General features: G+C 35.5%; 1 non-coding gene across 1 annotated transcript; it reads right to left on the bottom strand.

The window, feature by feature from the left end:
• Positions 1-5,906: 5,906 nt before the first annotated feature.
• On the bottom strand, positions 5,907-6,012 carry LOC111812823. The gene has a single exon (XR_002818214.1). It is a non-coding gene; the product is annotated as a U6 spliceosomal RNA (small nuclear RNA).
• Positions 6,013-6,418: the final 406 nt, after the last annotated feature.

The raw sequence follows: 6,418 nt of genomic DNA, 5'->3' as shown, positions 1-6,418 counted from the left end.
TTTATTATTCCCTTACTTTTCTTTAGAGTTTACCCTATTGTGGTTTAGTTTAATATCCCTCATAAGTCTCTACATTAACAAATTTGCACAAAGGGTGGTTCTTCTGAGAAGTGCTGGACATTTTGGAAAGTTGGGCCCTCTGAGGGACCTTGGTTGCTGGGCATCATGAAGTTAAGGGGAACTGTGCTATCCAGTATCCTCTTTCTCTGTTTTCTGCCTTATGACAGGAACACTTTGCTCTCTCCTGTTCTGTCTACTGCTAGGAAGTGCTCCCAACAAAATTCGAATGGATCTACCCAACCTTGTCTTAGAAGCTCCAGAAACATTAGTTCAATAAATGTTTTCTCTTGTAGGTGAATTTCATCCCATATTTTATTTTGGCAATGGAAAGATAACTAATACAATCAATAAAAGATGTGTGGTTTTGCTTTTGTTAAGGTCTATAGACAAGCAATTACTCCTATAGAGCCTTCTTTCTTTGTAAAAATGAATATTTTATTTCTATTGGCATATGTTTGCAGTACATAACTCCTTATGGGGAGTTGATACATGCACATAACACATTTTAATTCTTTTTACATCCCCTTGGCTGCCCCTCTGTCTCCCTACCTCCATCTCTTGGTCTCCTTTCCTTGAAAATAATCTCCTGTTCTCTTTTATTTTGCTTTTTACATATTCTTAAATGTAAGGAAAACATATGGTATCTAAATTTGTTTGATCTATGTCACTTAATGTAGTCTCAAGGTGCAGTCATTTTCCTACAAATGGCTCAAATTCATCTTTCTTCATGGCAGGGTAGTGCTCCATTGTATGTGAATACCGTATTTTCCTTATTCATTCATCTCTTGACAGACATTTAGGCTGCTTCCAAGATTTAAATATTGTGCACTGTGCTGCTATAAACATGGGCATGTCTATATCACTGCAATATAATGTCTTGAACTCTTTCAGGAAGATATTATTATAGTTTGGGTTTTTTTTTAAGGGGAATAATACAATATAAGACATGTATTTTATAAAACTATTTTATAATGAGTTATACAAAGAATCATACACAAATAATTCAAGAAATTTATTCACACACTAAAGACCAAAGAATCCAGCTTAAGACCTGAGTCCCATGGTAATGTCCTTCACGAGTCCAGTCAAAGACCTAGAGCCCAAAATAGTGCCTCCCATAAGTCCAACTAAAGGCCCAGAGCTCATAATAATGCTTCATGCAGGCACTGGGAAGGCACAAAGGTCAGTGATGGAAGCAAGAAGGTTTGTGCTAGCAGGATGAAGGATCTGATCCAGAGCCAGGAAGGAATGCTCAAACTAACAACCAGAGCTCTCCCCAAAGTTAACAGTGAGGTCCCAATCTCCTAATAAAGCCAAGTTCCCGTCATGAAAACAGGACAAACTTCTTCAGGAGATTGAGCTGTGCACTATCTTTTCTTTTTGAGCCAGGAACCAATGTTCAGATGAGGACAAAAGCACCCCCAAAATGAACTGCAGCCATTCTTAGCAACATCAAGGTCCTGGGCTTCTTTGACGAAGATAGCCCTGGAGTTCCTGAAGTTTCCCGAAGCTCATCAGGAAAGCAAGCAAGACAAGCACCTCTAAGAGACCTAACAGCTCCCTATAACCTCCCTAAAAGCTTCCAACAGTTTCTTCTTTTTCTCCAGTTCTGCCTCTTATGCTGACAGCAACAATTCATAGTGGGCCTGCCATACCCAGCAACATTCTGGTTGAGTTCAGCTGGGTGCTGCAATTTGATCACCAGTTGTCAATCCACTCCAGATTCCCAGAAAAGGAATAGCTGGTTCAAATGGAATTTCTATTTTTAGGTTTTGAGGGCTGTCCATACTTACTTCCATAGTGATTGCACTAGCTTACATTCCCACCACAATGCAGATGGGTTCCTTTTCCCCTACAGCCTCACCAGCATTTGATTTCTTGAGAATAGCCATTTTTTCTGAAACAAGATAGAATCTCATTTTTCTAATTTGATTTTTTCTAGTGGTCAGTAATGTGGAATCTTTTTGTGTGTATTTGTTGGACATTTATACTTCTTTTGAGAAGTGTATGTTGACTTCAGTCACCAACTTTTTGGCTGGATCTTTCATTTTTTAAAAGGTAATTATATATTTTCTATGTTAGTCCTGTGTTTGACGAAAAACTGACAAACTTTTTTCCCCATTCTATAGGTTGTCTTTTCACTGTGTTGGTAGTTCTCTTTGCTGAGTAGATTAATAATTTGATATGATCACATTTGTTGATCCTTGAAACTATTTCTTGGCCATTGGGTTCTATTTAGAAAGTCCTTTTAAGTGTTCAACCAACAGAAATCAGCATTGCACTTATCCATTCTGGTGGTCTATTGAAAAGAGAAATAAGTTCTTAATTTTTCTCCTTCCTTTTAAACCTTTTTATAACTTTTTGACCATTTTGCACGCTTATATCTGCTAATCTGAACCATGAATTTGAAGACAACAATATACAATAGAACAACCATTATGGAACTCTTATTTTTCTTAATGAAATTCTGTATCATTTCTAATGTTTTTCTCTTTAAGAAGTTTTCCCTATTTTATTATCCAGCAGATTGTTTCTGCTTTATTCTCTTGTCTTTACTGAGATGCTTCTCTAGTTGTTTTACCTTTGCATTCTTAATTTACTTATTCATACCTTCTGTTTTGTGTTCTATTAACTAAATTAGAAAACAAAATGTTTGCTGTTTGATGCTGTTATATCTTTGATTTCTCTTTTGTTGAACCACTGTCCATTCATTAGCATATTTCTTTCTGATATTTCTGTTATTACAAATAACTTTATACATCAGTACCCAGCTTTCTGGTTTATGTTGTGGGGCTGAAGGGACAGGTGGACAGGTTTAGGGAGTTGTGTCTCATTTCCTCCTTGACATTAGCAGAGATTGAGTATTAGCCAGTTGGGCCAAAAGGGCTTTGGATTTCAGAAGATGGTGTGGGGTTTTAGCAATATCTATAAAATTAGAAGAAGAGCTTTAAAAATATGTGTCTTTGATAGGCCTGATAACATTCACCATACCCTTGATATCAGGATTTTCCTGGTTGCTCCTTCAAAGTATATATTATGCTAAATTTCCAAATATATTTTTCTTCATCTGTGTGAGAGAAACAGCATTTCCCATTAATTAAATATTTTAGAGGTTACAGTATTAATAAGGGATAATAAGCAGATAGCACCAGGGAGGATGGAATGTACCTTTGATATAAATACGAAATAAATTGGAAGAATAGAAAGAGAAGAAATACTGTTATTTACATGAATACATACAGCTTTTTATTTGATTTCTTTTTTTGAGACAGAGTTTCACTATGTAACACAGGCTGGTCTTGAACTTGTGTATAACCCAGCTTAATTTAAACACACAATCTTCTTTCCTCACCTTTCCGAATGCTGGAATTACAGCCATGAGCTACCACACTTGATTCCAGTTTTTGCTAATGCGTAATGAGAAATAATGTGTTTGAATTTCTGATAGCCCCAATATCAGAAAATGAGGTTGTACAGGTGTACTGGAGAATATGAAATGTAATACAAGAGCTTTGAGATTGTTTTTTTTTTTTTTTCCAGAAAGCTATCAGCCTGACTGAAGTCAGCCATAATAATGAAACAACTGATAATAGGTTTTTAAAGCTTTCTTTTGAATTCCTGTGAGGCATACATTATTTTGAATAGATTTTTGAGATGAACTTGATTAAGAGGCAAGTTGTTTCAGTTGGCATAGTCTTCCTGAGAGCCACCAACATTGGTGATATTGATATCCTTTTTCAGGACACAAGATAGAGTATGTGTTTTAATTTATCTCATCACTCTTGGGAGGCACTTTCTAGCATATGCTATTAAATTTGTTAAATAAAGGAATATCTTTATTTTGGAATCCATGAAAGCTGGTATTAAAGACCAAATAAATACACTTCAGGAGAGATAACATTTTTCACAACAGATGTGAGAGTAAAGAAACTGCTGACGTGTTTATTAGCAATGGATAAACTGAATGTTTCAGTTTGGCCCTGTACCCAGAAAATACAGATGTCTATCCAGATGCAAACCTCTAGAGTACGCAAAATAAAATTTGTATTGGACAATTTACAAGATCTCTGGCACTTCCTGCTTGACAAGAACTACCCCTGAGAGCCACCTTTCTCATGATATTTTGGCAGCTCCTCCTCTGTTAAGAGCCAAGAAGTACATGAAGGCACAGAACAAAGAGAAGAAAGGAAAGGAGGGAGAAAGAAAAGGAGAGAAAGATCAGAGAACTGAAGAAGGAAGGAAGGGAGAAAGAGGGAAAGAGGGCAAGAAGAAGGAAAAGGAGAATATTGGGAAAAAGAAAGGGCAGAGAAGGAAAGGGGCATGGAGGAGAACAAAGAAGAAAGAAAAAAAGACACAATAGAAATGAGAAGTCTTAGTTTTTGACATTGAAATATGAACTTTTGAAAAGTGGTTCTTGGGAGATAGCTCAGTGGTCTAAGATATATATATATATATATATATATATATATATATATATATATCCTTTATTTATTTATTTATTTTAGGGAAAATTTAGTGACATTTTATTGTTTAGTAAGGAAGTACGTATTGCTAAGAATTATATACAATAAGCCATTGAAATGGGGAGAAACGATGCATATAAATTTGTATAGATTATTTTTAAATAATTTTATTGAGAAACATAGCAATGAGACAGTTTCAAAACTGACTACTAGCACAGTTTCAATAATTAATACATTGCATATTGTTGTCTTAGTGGTTATTCATTGTACAAGATGCAAACATGATATTCTGTCCACAAACACTATTAGAACAAACCTCTCTATTCATTGAATTAAGAGAATGCAGCTGTATATCTATCCTATTTTGAATATACAGATACAAAATGGTCATTCCTATGTATCCTCCTTTTTTGTTTAGTTTTGTCAGAGAAGGGTGTTCCATTGTCATTTAAATATTACTGTATATGGTTCTTCATTTGTATCCCTCTTCTTGTTTAGTGTTTTCAGAGATAGGTATTCCATTGCCATTCAAAATTTGTAGGTGCTTGAATTCAGCAAAATAATCCAATGTAGTCCAGTAGTCCTTAAAAGTAGTGGTTTATCTGCAGAATTGGCAATATCAGAAGTTGTTGACTTAAGCCTTTTACAGTTCAGTGTATTAATATAACTGTACTTTTTATACCACATTTTTTAACTTTTCTGCTGGATGGTGAAGAACAAGATAAAGCAAAACCTGTATAACAAAAAATGTAACTTTTGTGTCTGACAAGGTCAGTCAAATTCCCTCAGGATTTACCCTGAAACCCAGTACAGCATTCTGTAGATCCTTTGTCAGTGTCAGCCATGTGGATGAGTCATGGCCATTGCTTGACCAATTTGCTCTCTGTGAAAGCCTGAGAGAATATTTTCTCTCTAGGTGACTCTCCTTAGGCACACTCTACATCATCGATCACTTTCCTCTGTGGTCCCGTAATCTCCCTGATCAGAAAATTTGGGAATTACGGGATGTTACAGAACAGGTTCTCTTATGTCTTGTGTCCTCACTGATCTTGAAGAGCTATAGCCAAAATGTTGGCTGTCCTTTCAGCCCTTCTTCTCTAATTTTTGGTCTCCAAACTTAAATTTTTAACCCTACAGAAGAGAAGCTTAATGATATTATTACCCTACAACATAGGCAGTTGAGCTTAACATCACTGTCTAAACATCAAGCTCCTTAGATGTGAAATGGAACAGGTATTTTCTATCAATTGTTGATATGATATAAACTTTTAATCCCTACAGAATATGAAAAAATAAAAAGAATAGTAAAAAAAAATAAGCAATTACGTATTTTTTACACAGAAATTTAGAAATCTAGCCATATACAACACGATAGCATGACAGAAAAATGCAGAATGCTTCATGAATTTGTTGTCATCCTTGTGCAGGGGCCGCGCTAATCTTCTCTATATCATTCTAATTTTAGTATATGCGCTGTTGATACAAGCACTGCAGCCTAATTTCTTGATTTCTTTTTCCTTGTGGAAAGCATCTGATTGACATCTTAGCAAAGCTTAGAATTTAGTTATATTTTATATATGAAAAATTTCCAATCTAAAAGTTAGGCACAGCCAAGTTTGGTGTTGTGCACCTATAACCTAAATTAATTGGGAAGCTGAGGCAGAAGAATGGCAAATTTAAAGCCAAACTGGGAAACTTAAAGAAAGCTTCTCTCAAAATAAAAATAGAGGGGCCAGGGGAACAGCTCAGTGGCATAAGCAGCTGACTCGCATGCTCAAGGTCCAAAGTTCGATCCTTGGTACTGAAAAAAAAAAGAAAGAAAGAAAGAAAGAAAAAACAACTTAAAAAAATAGAAAGGGTTTGGTATACATCTCTCTGGTAGACTGTTTTCCTGG

The sequence above is a fragment of the Octodon degus genome, unplaced genomic scaffold (genome assembly GCF_000260255.1).
Source record: "Octodon degus isolate 3935 unplaced genomic scaffold, OctDeg1.0 scaffold00144, whole genome shotgun sequence".
In the NCBI taxonomy this organism is placed as follows: domain Eukaryota; kingdom Metazoa; phylum Chordata; class Mammalia; order Rodentia; family Octodontidae; genus Octodon; species Octodon degus.
Note: the sequence above shows the minus strand (reverse complement) of the source record. Positions and strands in the feature narration are given on the sequence as shown.